Consider the following 19,109-nt stretch of genomic DNA (forward strand, 5'->3'; position numbering starts at 1 on the left):
GTCGGGAACAGCAGGTAAGAGACCCTGCGTTTCCTTCAACTTACCTTCTAGGTGCAGACATGGACCGGGTCCATGTAAGCTGCAGAAGGCCGGCGGGTGAACCGCGGAGGAGCGGCAGCAGCAGCAGCAGCGGCAGCGGCAGCGGCAGCAGCAGCAGCAGCAGCGGCAGTAGCAGGAGTACGGGCAGCTGCAGGAGTACGGGCAGCTGCAGGAGTACGGGCAGCTGCAGGAGTACGGGCAGCAGCAGGAGCAGCCGGCAGCGGCAGGAGCACTGGCAACGGCAGGAGCTGGCAACGGCAGGAGCTGGCAACGGCAGGAGCAGCATGGGCACATCGATTCCCGGAGGAGGAAAACACCTGTGCCCAACTTCGCTCCAGCACGGTGAGAAAATTCATTTTTCAGCAGCAAAGGACTTGGCAGTTGACTGGCTGCAATCTACTACAAGGGACCAGTATGTGAGTACCAGGGTCGGTCCCAGCGGGGGTTTTAGTTACAATGATCGCTTCTAGGCCTTTTGGCTAAGACCAAGTGTAGTATCTGTTCTTATCAGTTTAATATCTGATACGTCCCTTATCTAGGGACCATATATTAAATAAAATCTATAATAGCTGTTATCATCAGTTTTAATGTCTTATATGTTCCTTAGCTAAGGACCATATAAGTAGGAGTGCCCAGAATTGAGGGCATTAGAGTGGGGTTGACCGGCTGCAACGACCGCAAGGGACCAGTACCGTCAGTACGGGGGTGGGTCCCAGGGGTCTAAGATAAAAGGAGCAGCCAGGAGCGCTGAGAGCGTTGGAGCCGGGGTAAAGGAATAGATGGAATCAGCTGTGCCAGTTATCCTCCACACCGGCCATATCCACTCCACGGAAGGAAGGACAAGCTGGAGAAGGAGGACCGTGGAACAGCGGGCAGCCAGCAGCAGCCAGCGGCACTTGGATCAACCGTAGTGGGATCAGCTGTGCCCGATGTCGGCCCCGCACCGGCCAGATCCATGTGGCCGAGCGGTAGGCTAGACACAAATCAAACAAGGTAGTGGACTGAGAAGGGTCCGACTTTGCATAAAACCGCCGGCAACCAGCGCCCGAGAGGGCTGGAGCGGGAAGAAGCGGTGTATGGAGCCTTGCTCCAACGTGATAACCCACAGCAGTACCTCTTTGAGGGCTGCACAATGTTTCTACCCCATCAGAGGGGAGCACTGTGGGTCAGTTCTGGGTTGACTTGCAAGAGGGGTCCGCAGAACAAAAGACAAGTGGGCAGCAGTTAAGCCCCACATGGGTACCCCGTGCGGGACCCTAGAGATCTCTAACTCTATAAAAAAGAGTAGGCAGGACCCTGATGGGCCAGAGCCTGGTAATACAGCATCCCATGATCCTAACACAGCAGGGACTCTGCTGGACATGGTGGCTGATTACTTTAACCAAGTCAAACATGGGTAGACTTGGATCCAGGATGGCAATAGTATTACTATATGTCTGGCCACAAACGCCAACAGGGAAAAAATTTACAGACACTGGCCAGACATCTGCCACCTGGCAACGGTGAGGCATTACGGGTGCCCAGTGTAAACCAATGCATTTGGCAGCATATGGACGAACATCAGGAACCAGGACCTCAAGATCCAGAGAACCTTAAAGGGATTGACGGAAGGCATCATAGAATACACTCGCACCCTGGACTAAATGTAGGTAACCAAAGACCATCTAGACGCACTAGCTCTGTTTAGTAATATGCAATATGATCTGAACTACACATGGAAGGCGGCCATTCAGCCAGCACTGGGACCCCAAAAAATGCTACCATTTGCAAACAAAGAACCGTGAGTGGACAAAGCCAAGACACTGGGGCTCATCAAGGCCAGCGCAAGGGCCTATTTTGGAGCATGATACCGGCCACAGGCAACGCCATAAATAATGTGGCTCATACCAGTGGCAGTGCTAGAAATCAATAACCCGCAGGATCCTTTTTTAGGGTATGGCCAGGGCGGCCACCCTGGAAGATGCGGGAACCTCAACCTCCCACACAACCCCGAACAAGAGATATCAAACCAGAACCTCCTTTGTCAAAAAACCAAGGAAATAACACAACCACCGGTAACCATGGAGGTAGGTGGGTGGGGTTTTCTTCTGTTTAAAATAGGGACCTATGATGGTAGGGGAGGTTACAACACTACAGTTATGTATGGTATATAATCACTACAGATTCATATAATCTCAGCAGTATTCAGGGTTATCTGATAAGATTTACTCATTCCAATATCCACAGTACAACATACACCAGAAGGGCATTTTGTCCTTACATAAACCAAACAATCTAAAACCCACATGGTCTACAAAAATTGTACACAAAAGATGTGATTGAGCATACTTTTCATGGAACATTAGAATTGTATCAAACATATTTATTAAAAATAAATAGAGTAGGGTTGCAGGATTATCATTGATTTTAACCCTAAACACATTTGTTCTAGATATTCATTTTAAGATGGATACTCTTTTTTCTTGATAAGACTTGGTGTCAGCTGCGGGTTTTCTATATGGCAGGCATTGACTCAAAAGAGGAACTTTGGCAATAGAGCTTACAATAGGGGCAATCATTAGCTCCAATATTATTTACTAAAATTCTAAAACCAGCTTGGCATTGTTATGTAACAAAGCCATAGGGTGATGTTTTTCCCCCGTTCGGCCCCATCAATGGGGTACTAGGGATAATTCAACTACACTCGGCATCTGGAATTCTCAGAGTTCCGACTGACCTTCTAAATCATGGTATTCGGTCATACAGGGGATGGTTTAGAACCATGTTCCCTATTGAACATAGCCAAAAAATTATTAATTTTCCAGTGACTGGAGGCTGTCATCCATGCCATAAGACTATGGATTATGGATTTATAGAGTCTAAAGACCCACTGCACGGCATTGGGCTGTCAGACAGGACGATGAATCTCATCTCATCTGCACTAAGACTGTCAACACGGAAGCAGTACCTTTGGACATCAAGAAATGGGGCATATACTGCTTGGACAACAACCTCGACCAAAAGGCCAAGAACATTCTGGCCGTATTGGAATTTTTACAAGCCTCCATTATGATAATCGATGGAGCTACAGTGCCATCAATAGTGCCACAAGTGCACTCTCCAATTACCTATCACAAGGAACGGAGCGGCACGCGGTGGGAACGCACCCCTGGTAAGAAAACCAGGTACTCCGAAATCTGGGACGTGGGTGTCGTTTCTCAACATGCTGAGGAGCTTGTAGCTCATAACAGCGTTGTCACTTCAGTAACAGACCAGGAAGATGGTTATGCTCATGGTGTTATTTACCGCACAACAAGTCCAGCCATTAAGCAAACTGAGCCTGGACTCCCTGATCATCTCACCGAGAAACTGGTGTTGTCATACAGGATTTAATAAAAGAAAACAGATCGGGTTTCCTCAGGTCAAGTGTTTGAATTTATGGTACACCCATATGGCAAACGACGGTGTATAGCAAGACACATCTAACAATATATGGAATATACTAAGAACATTCGAGGTCAGAAAATGGAGTTGTTTATCTCTTAAAAGAAACCGCATGAAAGGGTCACGACTCAAACTATATTAGGTGGCTCAAATAGGTCCTAAAAATGACACTAATGTTTTAACTCTCATTCCACCAGGGCTGCAGCAACATCCGCAGCAAAAATTTGTACAGGTACCCACAGACCAAATCCTCAGAATGGCAGGATGGTCATTCAAAAAGGGTTTTTCCACAGGTTTTTATAATAAACCAGTTAAATTTTGGAGCCATCATTTGTATTAAGAAGACATTTTATGTCCAACAAAATAATTGCCCGAAAGGTTACAGGGCTATGATTCTCAAATTTAAAAAAAATTTATATAATTTTTTTTTCATTATACCACACAACTCTTTGTATAATTGTGTTTTAAAATTACTAATGATGCTCTCTCCCAATACCCAAGGCAGTTGTGAAGCATGGACTCGTTCCACGGCATGAGGTCACAGAGCTTTGAAATCTTCACGAAGTCACTCACGTGACTCCGAAGTAAAATAGTAAGATTAAACGAGAACTTACCAGTTTGAAGTTTGATCTGTATTTTATGAGGAGTTACGATGAGGGATTTCGTGCCCTCCGCTCCCACCCTCTTATGATCATATCAAAAACTGGTATCTCTTTGATAATCTTACTATGTTAGATCATTATAGGTTCCTGTGACCTCACACCGCTGCTTTGAAGAATGACACGCAAGCGTGGAAGCGGGGTTCTTCACGAAATCCCTCATCGTAACTCCTCATAAAATACAGATCAAACTTCAAACTGGTAAGTTCTCGTTTAATCTTACTATTTTCTATGGCTGGCATTTCTTTGATTTCAAACTTTAGACGTTGAAACCACAATTTGAGAAATTAATATATGACATTGCCTTCTGAAGAATTTTGAACGAACGACAACTGCTTTTTATTTTAAACCATTGGTTCACATAATGGGCAAATAAATATCTTATGAATGTTGAAAGGTCCAACGAGCTAATGTTACGAAATAAACTGGAGGCTATGCTTTTTATGTTAGCATTATCTTATCTAAAATAATCCTATCTGATATTGGTGGTACATTCAACTAATTTATATTTATGATATTCTTTATGCCATCTTTAATATTACATGGCAATAAAATTTAGCATAGGGATTTGCAATTACAAGGATTTTAGGCTGAAATCCAAAGAAGCTGACACATCGCACATAATGATTGCAACGTAAGGATTCATTGCAGTGTGAGTTCCTGCTTAAAATTGCTGAATGAACATCTTATTCAATATCCTCAAAATCATTTTATGGGATGTCATTTTTGCAAGGAAAGAGACCGTGAGAAAACGTAATGAGGCAAGAATGCACAAATATATTTTCAGCATTCGAACCCAGCATCAATATATCAGTCATGGTATGTAATAAGGAATGTAGTAGAAATGTTTGAGAAAAACAAGATAAGCCAAAAGGACTAAATAGTTTGATGAGACAAAATGTAAACAATTACGGAGTTTAAATGAATAAAAAGTAAAACAAATCCTAAGACATTATAAGAAAATAGGGTGGTATGGTGACCCAGCGGTAGAGTTGCTGCCCTTTACAGCGCTCGCAGCGCCAGAGATCCGGGTTCAATCCTGACTATGGGTGCTGGGAGGTCATGTTGTAGTTGTATAACACGTTGGTGAGGCCGCATTTGGAATATTGTATTCAGTTCTGGGAACCATGTTATAGGAAATATGTTGTCAAGCTGGAAAGGGTACAGAGAAGGTTTATGAGGACATGAGTATAAGGTGGAGGAGAAATACTTAAAGGAGACCTAAGGGGCAAAGTTTATTACACATGGAAACATGGGTACATGGAACAGGCTGCCAGGGGAGATGATCGAGGCAGGTACAATCCCAGCCTTCAAAAAGCATTTGGAAAGATGCATGAATAGGAAAAGAAGAGGAGAATAAAAAAGCGACCAGTATAGATAGGCATCTCAACCAGTATGGATGAGTTGGGCCACAGAGACTGATTCCGTGCTGTACAACTGTGACTATGTAACCTATTGGCTTTGAATCTTGTCTTTGAATAGCTGATTAAGATATCTTTTAATTTACTTGTGGAAAACAGATTCTTCTTTCTGTTAACATAACTGGACTGAAAGAGTCACAGAGTCATAGATTCCTACATAGTGAAACAGGCCCTTCAGCCTAACTTGCCCATACCGGCCAACATGTTCCAGTTACACTAGTCCCACCTGCCCATATCCCTCCAAACCTGTCCTGGTCCATATCCCTCCAAACCTGTCGTATCCATTTACCTGTCTAACTGCTTCTTACATGTTGGGATAGTCCCAGCCTCAACTACCTCGTCTGGCAGCTTGTTCGATACACCCACCACCAGATATCTATTACATCTTTTCCCCTTCTTCTAAAATTGATGTCCTCTGGTCCATGATTCAAAGATCCTGGGCAAGAGACCCTGTGCATTTACACAATTTATTCCTCTAATGATTTTATACACCTCTATAAGATCACCCCTCATCCTCATGCACTCCAGGGAACAGAGACCCAGCCTACTCAACTCCATATAGCCGAGACCCTCTAGTCTTGGCAACATCTTCATAAATCTTCTCTGTACCCTTTTCAGCTTGACAGCATCTTTCCTATAACATGGTGCCCAGAACTGAACACAATACAGATAGGCGCTGAACACAATACAGATTGGTGGGGGCGCTGTCCTGAACGGCGCCTATCTTGCAGCTGTCCGTTTTCTTTCACTTCTTTTTATTATTTTTAGTGCGTTAAAGTGTTTAGTTGGGGGGTCTAATCTTTTATGTGTGAGGGGGTGGTGGGGGGGGGAAGGGGGAAACTGCTTTTTCAAGTCCCTACCTGGTCGGAGAGGCTGCCTTCCTCCGAGCAGCACCTTCGACCTGTCCTGGCGGCCTACCAGCGGGTCCTGGAGCGACGTTTCCCTGAGGGGACCTGGCCAGAACCTCGGCTTTGGCGGCGGCGCGGCGCTGGAGCGCTATTGCGGAGCGGGCGATGCCTTGTCTGGGTCGCCGCACTGGAACTCCAGTATGCTGGGGCCGCCGATAAAAACATCGTGGAGCTGCGGTTCTGTGGAGCGGCCAGCTGCGGCGCTGAACTTACATCTCGGAGCCTGGGATCTCTGGCCGAGATCGCCAGTGTGTGGGGCTCCGTTCGGCGCAGTCTGTTGGCTTGGAAGCCGCGATCTCCGGTAGGAGGGCGGCCGTTCCTGGCACCCCAAGCCGCTGAGGGTTCTCCCGACGTCGGAATACCATCACCCGGCGAGAACGGCCGGGAACATCGGGCCCCCGTAGCGGCGACTGTGGAGGCCTCAATAGGCCCGACTTTGGGCGGACAAGACGATGGGGACTGGACTTTGTGCCTTCCCCCACAGTGGGAACCATTGTGGGGGGATGTTTTTATGTTCTAATGTTAAAGTTCTTGAATGCTATGTTGTATTTTTATTAGTGTGCTGCAGGAACATCTGAATTGCCCCTCGGGGACAAATAAAGTGTTTTGTATTGTATTGTATTGTATACTCGAAATGCAGTCTTACTGCAGTGTCAGTTGCTTTCCTACTTTCATTACTGTAGGCAAATAATTAGTGTGTGGGAAATGAACAGTGAAGTGGACCAGTTGCATTGTGTTTGAAGGCACTGTTGGGCTTGATGGACTGAATAGCCTAACTGCATGGAATTAACCTCTAATTCTGTGATTCTGTGAGTACGTTTTCAGTGGGTAAGTGGTGGCACGTAGGCGCTGCGTTAATGTTGCTGACTTACAGCACTTGCAGTGCCAGAGACCCGGGTTTCATCCCGACTACGGGGGCTGTCTGTATGGAGTTTGTACATTCTCCCCGTGACCGTGTGGGCTTTCTCCGCAATCTTCTGTTTCCTCACACTCTCCAAACACATACAGGTTTGTAGGTTGTGACTTGATATAAGTGTAAATTGTCCCTAGAGTGTGTAGGATTGTGTTCATTAGCTTGGTAAGATTTTAGAGTCCATTATCAAGGATGAAGTTATGGAGTACTTGGATGTTCACAATATAATAGGGCAAAGTCAGCAAGGCTTTGTCAAGGGGAGGTCTTGACTGACAAATTTGCAGGAATTCTTTGAAGAAGTAAATAGCAGGACAGACAAAGGAGAGTCAGTAGATGTTGTTTACCCAGATTTTCAGAAAGCCTTTGATAAGGTGCCACATGGGAGGCTGCTAAGGAAGATGAGAGCCCATGGTATCATAGATCTGGTATTAGCAGGGATATCAGGATGGCAGAAGGCAAAGTGTGGCTTTGGCTGCCAGTGACCAGCAGAGTTCCACAAGGCTCGGTGCTGGGACACTGCTCTTCACGTTGTACATTTATGATTTCGATGAGGGGATTGAAGGCTTTGTGGCCAAGTTTGTGGCTAATACGAAAAAAGATGCAGGGGCAAGTAGTGTAAAGAAAGCAGGGATTTTGCAGAACGACTTGGATAGGTTGGGAGAGTGGGCAGAGAAGTGGCAAATGGAACATAGTGTAGCAAAGTCATGCGCTTTGGTAGTAGTAATAAAGGTGTAGATTATTTTCTTAACTGGTGCAGGATTCCCAAAAAGTTAAACTGCAAGTCGAAACAGTAGTAAAGAAAGCAAACGCAATGCTAGCATTTATTTCGAGAGGGCTTGTATATAAAAAGAGGGATGTAATGCTGAGGCTCTATAAGGCGCTGTCAGGCCGCATTTGGAATATTGCAAGCAATTTTGGGCACTATATCTGAGGAAGGATATGCTGGCTCTGGAGAGTGATCCCAGGAATGAGTAGGTTAACCTATGATGAGTGTTTGTCAGCACTGGGCCTCTATTCGCTGGAGTTTAGTGGAATGAGGGGGGACCTCATTGAAACGTACAGAATAATGAAAGGCTTGGATAGCGAATGTGGAGAGGATGTTTTCACTAGAGGGGGAGTCTAGGACTAGAGGTCATAGCCTCAGAATTAAAGGTCGATATTTCAGGAAGAGGATGAAGAGGAATTTCTTTAGTCAGAGGGTGGTGACTCTGTGGAATTCTTTGCCACAAAAGACTGTGGAGGCAAAGTCAGTGGATATATTTAAGGCAGAGAGATATAGATTCTTGATTTGTACGAGTTTCAGAGGTTATGGGGAGGAGGCAGGAGAATGGGGTTAGGAGGGAGAGATAGATCATTAATGATTGAATGGCAGAGTAGACTTGATGGGCCGAATGGCCTAATTCTTCTCCTATCACTTATGATCTTATGAATCTATGGGGATCGCTGGTTGGTGCAGACTCAGTGGGCCAACGTGCCTGTTTCCATTCAGTATCCTGAAACTAAACTAAACTAAAACTGCTGGGTTTCAATGAAAGATCATTGATCTGAAACATTGAATCTATTTTCCTCTGTCCATGGTCACTACCTGACTTATTGAGGATTTGTATTGTGCTTTCAGATACCCAGCATCTGATATCTTGTGTTGTTGCACCTCCTCATCTTTGAAGCTGCTTTATTAAATCTCCTTTTTACCTTCCAATGCGGAGAGGCCAGATTGGGGGATTTGCGTAGGTTATAATAATAATAATAAATTTTATTTATGGGCGCCTTTCACGAGTCTCAAGGACAACTTACAAAAATTTAGCAGGTAGAGGAAAAACATGTAAGGGGAATGAAATAAATAGTAGAGACATGACTAGTACACAAAGTAAAGACAGAATTCAATACAAAACACAATATGAGGCAATTAATGCCCAGATGAAAAGGGAGGGGGACGTGGGGCTAAGGATAGGCAGAGGTGAAGAGATGGGTCTTGAGGCGGGACTGGAAGATGGTGAGGGACACAGAATTGTGGATCAGTTGGGGGAGGGAGTTCCAGAGCCTGGGAGCTGCCCTGGAGAAGGCTCTGTCCCCAAAACTGCGGAGGTTGGACTTGTGGATGGAGAGGAGACCGGCTGATGTGGATCTGAGGGACCGTGAGGGTCGGTAGGGGGAGAGGAGAGGTTAGGCATTGGTCCTTTTTTATATGCCCTTAAAGCCGAGAATCCGATATGTTTTATTAGCCTCGTCATTAACCTGGCCAGTCACCTTTACAGATTGGTGAACATCACCAGATCTCTCTCTTTCAACAAGCCCTGTAAAATTATCCCATTTATATCTTCATAAATTGAACTTTTCTTCTTCTGCCGATCATTAGATCATATTCATAAATGTTGAGTAGATCACCACAATCTATGTTTTTTTTTCTAAATTCGAGAACCATAAAGGCTGGCATTGTTGAACCAATTAACGCAAACTGTATTCAAGCATAATCACGATTTATTTATTTAAGGCAACATTTTGAATTAAGCTGTATAAATATATCCCGTGTGACAGGAGATGAAAAAGGCTCATCAGGTTTTCTTGAAACTTCACTGAGCAACATGATTAATGTGAAGAAGTTAATTATAATTCAATAGAACCATAAATATAAGTCAATGCTCCAGTAATTTAAGACTCAATGCTTGACAATGAAAGGAGATGATGCAGGTACAATTCAGAACAGCTGATCCCAAATAAAAAGATTCTAATTAATAATGACCTACTACTTAAGGTGACAATTACTTTACAAATTCTTAAGGTGTTTGGAATTCTGCAAATGATTCTAAACTCTGCTCCTGGCCTCAATAGAATTGGTGAATCAATGAGATTTAACCTCAGAGCCAGGCCCAATGTTCGCACATGGGAGGATCACTTTGATCGGACTAATTCCATGACCCTGCCAGTGGGGATAACTGACCTTTGACCTGGACAGGAAAGTTGTGTGGCCCATAACTGCATATTTTCATACGTATCTGGGTCTGTTAGCTGGTAATCGATGTGAGCGGAGAGATATTACTACGCTAACGTAGTTATATAAGATGATATCTCATGGCTTGGGCAGCACCTTTGCCGACTGTTCATCGATCGATTGTCTTGCTGAGGTGCTAAGTGTTGAATCTGCAACCTCCATCTGCTGGAGGTGAATTTGCACAGAGGTTGGAATTGGAGCATCCATTGTAAATTGTATTGTAGCCATGTATTTTCATACACCTTTCAATATTGCAAGTCATATACCATTTTGTTGCCTCCCACAGTGTTTTCTACTCTCTCCATTAGCCGAGGCTTTATTTCTAATTGATGTCTGAAGAAGGCTCTCGACCCGAAACGTTACCTATTCCTTTTCTCCAGAGAAGCTGTCTGACCGGTTGAGTTACTCCAGCTTTTTGTGTCTTTCTTTCTTGATGGAGCTGGCCACTGCCATTAAGTGCCGTCCACAGTCCGTAAACTCCGGCCTTTTCAAGGGTCACGTTCAGAGTGACTATCTCTGACTCTCCGTGCACTTCAGTTGGTTAGCTAGATCCGAACATCGACTAAGTTTCAACAGGTATAGTGTGAAGACCCCAGCCTGACATGGTCAACAGTTTGGCCTTGACTGAAGGCAAAGCTATGGGACGAGCATTGGCTTTCTGCCAAAGCAGCCATAGATTCCCTTATTCCCATACAAACGTTATTCCCTTATCATCTATCTAAACACTGTAAATGGCCCGATTATAATTATGTATTGTCTTTCCGCTGACTGGATAGCACGCAACACTTGGGCTTGTACACTCTGGAGTTTAGAAGGAAGAGAGGGGATCTCATTGAAACATATAAGATTGTTAAGGGTTTGGACACGCTAGAGGCAGGAAACATGTTCCCAATGTTGGGGGAGTCCAGAACTAGGGGCCACAGTTTAAGAATAAGGAGTAAGCCATTTAGAACGGAGACGAGGAAACACTTTTTCTCACAGAGAGTGGTGAGTCTGTGGAATTCTCTGCCTCAGAGGGCCGCGGAGGCAGGTTCTCCGGATGCTTTCAAGAGAGAGCTAGATAGGGCTCTTAAAAATAGCAGAGTCAGGGAATATGGGGGAGAGGAACGGGGTACTGATTGGGGATGATCAGCCATGATCACGTTGAATGGCGGTGCTGGCTCGAAGGGCCAAATGGCCTATTCCTGCACCTATTGTCTATTGTCTATTGCAACAAAAAGCTTTTCACTGTATCTCGGTACACATGACAATAAACTAAACTGAACTGAACTGAAAGACGCTAACAATTTTAAATAATTTTGACTTTTGGAGACATCTAAATATATATATATTTTTTTTTTTCCCCCATTTCAAGTCTGTGGGCAGCTGCCGATTTTTTTTAATTTTTTTATTTTAAATGGAATAGATTAATTAAACAAAATCAATTAAACACATGAAATAATTTGAAAATAATTAAAAATATAAAATTAAACCAAAATAATAAAAAAAGGAAAATAGCTTTCCCTTTGCCTCCTGAGCAGGTGTAAAATATCAATTTATTCAGCAGGATTTTGGATCTCCTGCTAGGTCTGACATGCAAAACATGAAAGGAAATTCTCTTAACATTCTCTTAATGCTGGAATGTCACAGCGAGGCTAAACCTACTGCTGGGCTCCGTGTGGAGTCCAACAAAGGAATGTGGTGCCTGTGAACCTGTCAGCAAGGTCACAGTGAGAGCGTTGAGCATTTTCCCCAGTTCACATGGTCACCATAAACACCAAGGTTCAGCTCATTCTGAACTGAGGGTGGCACGGTAGCGCAGCGGTAGAGTTGCTGCCTTACAGCGCTGGAGACCCGGGTTCGACCCTGACTACGGGTGCTGTCTGTGCGGAGTTTGTACGTTCTCCCTGTGACCTGCGTGGGTTTTCTCTGAGATCTTCGGTTTACTCCCACACTCCAAAGACGTCCAGGTTTGTAGGTTAAATGGCTTGGTGTAAAAGTAAAATGATCCCTAGTGTGTGTAGGATAGTGTTCTTTTTATCGAGTCCACACACACAAGATTAGAAGTTGTTCAGCCAGAGCTGAACTCACTTCTCGGCATCTGCACACAATGGTGTCTGTCTTGTGCTTCTTGTACGTGGTGGTGGATAGATTGGCGGAAACAGGGCCGCGACTTGAATGCCCTTGACTTGACCCTAGGATAGTGTTAATGTGCGGGATCGCTGGTCAGTGCGGACTCGGTGGGCCGAAGAGCCTGTTTCCGCACTGTATCTCTAAACTAATCTCATTCAACTCATAAGCCTGAAGCAGGGTCTCAACCCGAAACGTCACCCATTCCTTCTCTCCAGCCATACTGCCTGTCCCATATAACCATATAACCATATAACCATATAATAATTACAGCACGGAAACAGGCCATCTCGGCCCTACAAGTCCGTGCCGTCCAGCTAAGTTACTCAGCATTTTGTGTCTATCTTCAGCTCATTGCTTTCTTCACGGGTCTCAATATTGCTAGTTGGGGAAGGTGGAGCTAACACAAGCTGTGTTACTGACAAAAGTATGTCATGTCTGTTTGACTTGTTTGATGTGAGGTATTTCTGGGTTTATTAAAATATGCTTTACAGTTGAATGAGATTGAATGCGATTATTGAAGCAGGAAGGAATTGTTAACTTTTCTACACTAGCCAGTCATCCTTCAACTTAACAATCGAGAGTTTAAAAGCATCTGACAAGCAAATGTAGCATCCTATAATGTTTGCGTGCTTTTCACTTCTCATTTTTTTGTGCTAACAGTGGGGACAGTATTGAATCAACGGAGCTTTCAAATGCCCTTTCAGCGGTTAATAGTGCTCAATATAGACACACAAAGCTGTAGTAGCTCAGCGGGACAGGCGACATCATTGCAGAGATACAGCACGGAAACAGGCCCTTCGGCACGCTGAGTCTGCACCGACCAGCGATCCCCGCACACTGGCACTGTCCTACACACACTAGGGACAATTTTGCATTTACACCAAGCCAATTAACCTACAAACCTGTACGCCTTTGGATTGTGGGAGGAAATTGAAGATCTCAGAGAAAACCCACGCAGGTCACGGGGAGAACGTACAAACTCCATACAGACAGCGCCCGTAGGCAGGATCGAACCCGGGTCTCCGGCGCTGCGCCACCGTGCCGCTCTCAGTTTAGAATGTGCTGGACCGTGGTGTCTGTGGTGACCATTTGAACTGAGAAAAATGCTCAACGCTCCCACTGTGACTTTGCTGACAGATTCACAGGCACCACATTCTTTTGTTGGACTCCACATGGAGTCCAGCATCAATGATTGGGGGACAACGTGCCTTTAAAATGTGAAATATTAGAGGACCTCCAATCTGATGGCCCATATTTGGACAGGATTTGAAATGCAATCTTTGCACAAGATTGTCTCCTCAGCCGCCCAAAGAGTCATAGCGTCTCTTTCTGGTCACCGCTGGCTTTTCAACATGTTGAACATTTTCGGCGACCTGCAACGACCTATGACGGGTGCCGGCAGTTGCCGAAAAAGTTGCGTAAGTGGGACATGCCCTTAGGCAACACCTCCAACCCAAGTGGGTCATGTTGGTGAGAGATTCAATGTCAGAAGCTTAGTTCTCAGGGCAAGTCTGTAATGATTTTAGATTTCACAAGATGTGTCAAGTTAAGACTCTTGCTTCACAGATTAGGTTCAGTTTTGGTTTTATGTTGGGCAGCAAGGTGCAGCATTAAATTAGGACCCTCATTGTTGCAATGTAGTGCCACAATTACAATGCCACATTGCCTGTATGGTCTGATTCTCTCTCCATGTTTACGCTGGTTCATCTCCCTATCTCTCTCTCTGTCTCTGTAGCACTCTCCCTCTCCCTCTCTGTGCTCACTTTCTATTCGAAGGAAATACCACCCACCTCCACCTCCAGACTGATCGGGGGCTCCCCACTATAAGCCCTAAATTGGCCTATTTCCAGCAAGGTTCCATGCCCCCGGGGGTGCAGACTCCCCAACGTTTTCCTCAGGAAGAGTGCTTTCCCTGTGCTGCTAGGACGCTGTGGCGAAGGGGGAAAGGCATGCTGCCGCACCTGCTGAGTTTCTCCAGCATTTTTGTCTACCTTCGATTTTCCAGCATCTGCAGTTCCTTCTTAACCATAATGCTAAACAGCTTGCTTGAAGAAAGTCATCCATGTCTTAAGATATTGGGTCCTTAGACAGGGTTGTTCAGGGATGCAATGAAGAGTTGCCATAACAAAGCAACTGTGATTGAAACTAATAGGGAGGCCCATCCATGATGGACACTGCTATCCCGCCATGGACGGCGTTTCACGATTCATTTCATGTTTATAAAGATGTTATTAAAAAAACAACCTCATTCTTTGCCTCCAAACTTTAATCTCTGTTAGAATACTTTTGTTATTGATATCGGTCATAGGGAAGTGTCGGAAATGGTCCAGGTGTTTTGAGTTCCCTTGGTTTTCGGGGATGGGGCCCTGGTAACAAGGATTGCTCGACGTAACCTACAAATAGGCAGGCATAGCTGGGGCCCATGCATGTGCCCATAGCTACGCCTTGTATTTGGAGGAAATGGGAGGAGTCGAACGTGAAGTTATTGAGGGAACAGTTCTAAACAGCTTGCTTGAAGAAAGTCATCCATGTCTTAAGATATAGACAGGGTTGTTCAGGGATGCAATGAAGAGTTTCCATTGACACTGCATTTCCATTGACACGCAGACACTTCGACTGCCAACTCATGTAACCGGTTCTTTCCACGAACATCCAAATTGTTGAATTCTTCATCTCTCACTCATCCAGCTACTGTTTGAAGACTGATAATTGGGTAGGAGGATTGAGGGGTTGATTAGCGTGGGCAGTTGTGGGGCTGGAAAGAGAGTGGGGAGGGTGGGGAGGGGCGTGGGGGGGGGGGGGGGGGGGGGGGGGGTGCCAAGGTTCAGGAGTTGGGATACTGATGGTGGTGGAGCACTAACTGAGGGATGCGGATGGAGAATAGGGTGGGGATAAGGATAGGATGATGAGGTTAGCGATGAGGTGGGACACAGAGCTGGGGGCGGGAGGGCAAATAATGAGGTCTGGGAGTTCAGATAGTGATGAGATTGGCACAAGGTGAGGGGGGATGAGACTGGGGAATGGGATAGTGATGAGGGTGGGGAGCACGGCACAAACAAAGGTGAATGATGAGGCTTGGGGGTTGGGAAAGTGATCGGGTGGGCACCAACAGGCAGATAGGACTCAAGAATAGGGTGGGGATGAGGGTGGGATGATGAGGTCAGTGATGGAGTGGGACCCAGAGCTGGGGGGATGAAGATGGAGAATAGGGTGTGGATTAGGATAGTGATCAGGTGGGACACAGAGCTGGGGGGCATGAAGATGGACAATAGGGTGTGGATAAGGATAGGATGATAAGTATAGTGATCGGGTGGGACACAGTGCTGGGAGATTGAGGTGGAGAATGTCGGAGATGAGGGTAGCAAGATGAGATGAGTTTAGTTTAGTTTGGTTTAGAGATACAGCGAGGTATGACCAGTGATCCCCGCACATTAACACTATCCTACACACTAGATGCTATCTTTACATTTTTTTTTAAAGCCAATTAACCTACAAATCTGTGCGTCTTTGGAGTGTGGGAGGAAAGTGAAGATTTTGGGAAAAACCCCACGTAGGTCACGGGGAGAACGTACAAACTCCGTACATGCAGCACCTGTAGTCGGGATCAAACCCGGATCGACGGCGCTGCATTCATTGTAAGGCAGCAACTCTACCGCTGCGCCCATGTGCCATAACCGTGAGTGATGGGGTGTGACGCAGGGCCGGGGGAATGAGGGTGAGCAGCATTGGGATGGGGATGGGGTAGATAATGCAGTGCAGAGTGAGGACTGGGAGTCAGACTGTGCTGAGGGCAGGCTAGGGTTGCCAACATTGGGCTAATTGGTTTGTCCCATACGGGACCGCCCTTGTCCCGTATTTGGCTGCTACTACTCGGGTCCAGGAGACTGTCGGGTTGGAGGGCCGTGTCTGGCCCCGCCTCACCCATTCCGACATAGTGCAGCCCATGGAGTGCAGCAGCAGCGCCTCGCCCGTGGCCCCGTCGGTCGGCAGGCCGGCCAGCTGTCCGACCTTGGGACCTTCGCTTACCGCCAACACCACCACCCCTCCTTCATCGGTTCATGAGTTGGATGGTATGCTGGACTTTGCACGCAACATCGCGCGGGTCAAAACTCCTCAGCTGGCCCGCCGGCTGGGCTTTGTGTGCAGTCCAGCACCCGGGCCAACTCATCATTCTCCCAGCCACGGCCAAGTCGGTCAACGAATTGCCGTCGGGAATTTGTCCCTTGTTTTGACCTTTTCTTCCTTATTTGGGAGTGAGAAGGTTGGCAACCCTAGGGCAGGGAGTGAGGCAGATAGTAGAATGGAGGATGAGCATAGGTTGGGAGATGTTGAGGGTGAAGGTCGGGCATTGACAACAGCGGTATGTCAGTGATGGAGAGAAATGGGGGTCACCATGCAACGTTATGTCTGGCATGTGGCTGGAGGGAAATTGATGTCCCATATTCTTCGACAGATGCCAGGTCAAAGACAGGCTACTAACTAACAGTGATGTTGGCCTCAATCCACTGTTTAAAACCCGATTCACTGTTCTCCTGGGCTATGTACGAGCAGCAGAATTTTACACAAGGTTGTCAAAGGAACACCATCTAACATCACTCAGACTGCTGAGTAGCCTTTGTATTGCTGTGCACCGCATACACAGAAGTGTTGGGAACAACATTCTCCTCTGTTGTCTGAAAATGATCCTCAAAACCCTGTGCTAAGTGGTCAGAAAGTGGTGGTCAACAAACCACCTAATAATATGCAATGTGGCAGTTCAGATGACTGGTTATATTAGCACAAGATTTTCAGGTTATTATTAGGGTGAGTTGAGTGGGGACTAGATTAATTTTTCACTCACTACTTATGGTTAATATTCATGGACTAGTCAAGTTAAAAGAGCCATTTAATGTAACGATCTGTATTTGAGCACCAGGGTATTATGATACCTAGGTCTGCTGAGGTTTCTGCAAGTAACACTTAAGAAATATTTTCGTGTAGAACTGCATTACCATCCAGTACACGATGCCATGTTGCCATGGTTACTCGACTCAAAGCTGCTCTCAGTGTGTGTGAAGATAAGGCCAGTTTCTATCTGACCTTACTGATACTCTGGTGCAACAAGGGAAAATTACACATCCCCACAAGCAGTGCTGTTAATATGTCTTCTTACCAGAGCCAATCTATCAGAGCTTGCCCACCGACAGGGCCCAAAACCCAGCTATCATTTAGCTGCAAACCTCAGGTCATGTTCATGCTGCTGCCATCATCAAGCTGAAATATTCCACTCACGGAGCTTGATGGATTATTGGGCAGCGATTAGGATGTTGAATACTGAAGAGTTTTTTAATTTTGTTTTTTGCATGAAGCATCCAGAGGGATTTTAGCAGCTGCGTTTGTAATTGGTCACAAATCAGATTAATGATTCAACATTGAGTATGTGCATTTTAGGTCTGATTTCCAGCCTGATCTTTAAGCATTTAACTTAAAAACACAGTCACTGAATGTAAGCAATCTTAATACTCATGGTCATACAAACCTGTTTCTTTTATCAACCTGTTTCATCTTTCTTTTTTAAGAAAGCCTATTCCTTCTCTCCATAGATGCTGCCTCACCCGCTGAGTGCGTTGCCTGAGTTTCTCCGGCAATTTTTGTCTACTTTCGAGAGCTCAAGGCCAACATGTTCCTGTTGGAGTGAAGGGTATAGCTGGAACAATTCAGAATATTGAGGTTACATTCAAGAAAAAGGAGGGAGTATACGTGATGTAAGAGTACACCACAGAGAGAAACCAGGGGGGGGGGGGGGGGGGGGGGGGGGGGGGGGCTAAATGAGGACATGAGATAGCTTTTGCAGATCAGGCAAAGAGAATAATAAAAATTGTGTGAAGCATATGAAGATCATAAAGGTAACTTGGAAAATAATAGGTCCCCTTTAAAGATTTGATCCCGGTTTGATCCTGACCTTGGCTGATGACCATGTGGGTTTCCTCTGGGTGCTCCAGTTTCCTCCCACATCTCAAAGACGTGCAGGTTTGTAGGTTAATTTCCCTCTGTAAATTGGCCCTAGTGTGTAGGGAGTGGAAGCTATAACACCAGGATAAGCGCTCAACTAAGAAAATCAAGCTCAAAGCCAAGGTACAATCTACACTGAATATTCCAACATGCTAAGGACGATAACTAACTTCATATGCAGTAAACAGCTACCTACATGTTTACAAGCTCATTAAAAACAAACTGACCTTGTAGATATCAAGTGGTCATCTCCCTTCACTGGTGTTTCGTTGAGTTAGGCCCACAACACCTCGGGAAGGCTCACTAGTTAGTGTCAACAGGATCTATTGGAAGTGAAATGTTTTATAATAGCATGTGAACATTTATAGTTATGAACACAGATACACTCATTTTGAATGTCACATTTTGTTGAGGACTGTCTTATGAAGAAAGACTGGATAGACTTGGTTTATACTCTCTAGAATTTAGGAGATTGAGAGGGGATCTTATAGAAACTTACAAAATTCTTAAGGGGGTTGGACAGGCTAGATGCAGGAAGATTGTTCCCGATGTTAGGGAAGTCCAGGACAAGGGGTCACAGCTTAAGGATAAAGGGGAAATCCTTTAAAACCGAGATGAGAAGAACTTTTTTCACGCAGAGAGTGGTGAATCTCT

General features: G+C 45.4%; 1 long non-coding RNA gene and 1 pseudogene across 1 annotated transcript; both read left to right on the forward strand.

Moving 5' to 3' along the window:
- Window positions 1-279: 279 nt before the first annotated feature.
- LOC129704857 (uncharacterized) lies at window positions 280-3,670 on the forward strand. The gene is made up of 2 exons (XR_008724803.1): window positions 280-744; window positions 1,033-3,670. It is a non-coding gene; the product is annotated as an uncharacterized LOC129704857 (long non-coding RNA).
- LOC129704936 (U2 spliceosomal RNA) lies at window positions 499-666 on the forward strand (annotated as a pseudogene).
- Window positions 3,671-19,109: the final 15,439 nt, after the last annotated feature.

Source organism: Leucoraja erinacea, chromosome 16, assembly GCF_028641065.1.
Source record: "Leucoraja erinacea ecotype New England chromosome 16, Leri_hhj_1, whole genome shotgun sequence".
Classification (NCBI taxonomy): Eukaryota; Metazoa; Chordata; class Chondrichthyes; order Rajiformes; family Rajidae; genus Leucoraja; species Leucoraja erinaceus.